Below are 1,485 nucleotides of genomic sequence, written 5' to 3'. Positions count from 1 at the left end.
AGGCTCTGAAGGAGTTGACATCTACAACTTCAGAAATCAAGGCGACACTTTCAGCCCTTCAGAGCTTTGTCTTTCACAAAGAAGACCTCACAGAAGCCTTCTATGCCCTGTCTCTCAACCCTTTTTCAATCCAAAAGCTCAAGACAGAGTTATCAGAGGTAGCCGCCCAATTCGCTGCAGACTTTATTTCGGCCGGCTACACGGATTATTCTGCCTTCAAGGACGAGATAAAAGGGATGTTCTCCTCTGCGGTCACCTATGGTATTGACTCTAAATCCTCCAGGGCTAATATTAACCATCTAGCCACTCGCAGAGAGCTAGACGCAATGGTTGAGGCCCTTGGAGAGATCGTGCAGAAATACACTGATCAACTACTCAAGGAAGCCCGAGCAAGCAACAAAGCTATAAGAGACTGCACGAAGAAACTCGTCAAAGAAGGTGATAACTTCAGAAACGAGATCTATTGTTGCATCTCTGAGATGAAATGGGCCACAGAGATGGATATCAACACTGCCTTTGTGATCGCTGAGGAGGTCATTCAAAAGATGGAGAGGGCGGCATCCAAAGTTTTGAAGCAATTGAAGAAGGCTCCCCTTACTACTTGCAAAACAGAAGCCACTAAAATCCATGACGATCAAGGAGGTGATGACCATGATCATCATGAGGGGGAGATGAAGACAGAGAAGAAGACAGAGGAGCCAAAGAAGACAACCTCTGCCAGACCACTAAAGATAGTAGACTCTGCTGCTGCCCTATTCACTAAAGATAAATCTCCAGAGCCTAAGGGGAAAGGCAAGGGTAAAGCAGTAGAGGAGTCGCCACAGAAGGGGTCAAGCTCTGAGACGCTAGAAGAGATAAATGAAGAAGAGTATGATGACCCGGATCTCGTTCGAGCTTTAAAGGCGTCTTTGGCAAAGGCATAGGCAAGAAAGGGCAGAGCTCCTATCCCCAGAGCTGGAGAAAGCTCTTCCTCTAAAATGGCGAAGGAGGAAACGTCCACGGGTACATTTGACGCTCTGGTAGGAACTGTCAAGCCAATCCTACCAGAGGGGTCTACCCAGAGGCTGATACTAGAAGAAGAAGAAACCAGAATACCAGAATCTGCCACAGTGGGAAGGTTTACAGAGATCCTTGAATCTATGAGCAAGATTCCTATGCAGAAAGTGCGCACAAAGCCCGTAACTACTGTGGAGGAGATTATGCGGTGGCATTACTCTGACGTGGACACAGAGCCCCCGTATGACCCAGAGCTTACAGGAATACCCTCTGCCGCTGCAAAGTTCCACTTCTCAAAACTCATAAGGCCACGAGAGCAGGTCTTCTCAGAGCATGTGATCACTTCTCTTGAAGCCATATCTCTGCGAACCATGCTAAAGAAGACCGTGCTTTATTCTCAATATGTGGTGGTGAGGGATGACAACAACCTCTACACTTTCACAGATGCTGACCTCCACAACCTCTGTGTATTTGACCTTATCTTCTTGC

The sequence above is a fragment of the Cynara cardunculus genome (genome assembly GCF_001531365.2).
Source record: "Cynara cardunculus var. scolymus isolate 2C chromosome LG 2, CcrdV1, whole genome shotgun sequence".
NCBI classification, from domain to species: domain Eukaryota; kingdom Viridiplantae; phylum Streptophyta; class Magnoliopsida; order Asterales; family Asteraceae; genus Cynara; species Cynara cardunculus.
Note: the sequence above shows the minus strand (reverse complement) of the source record.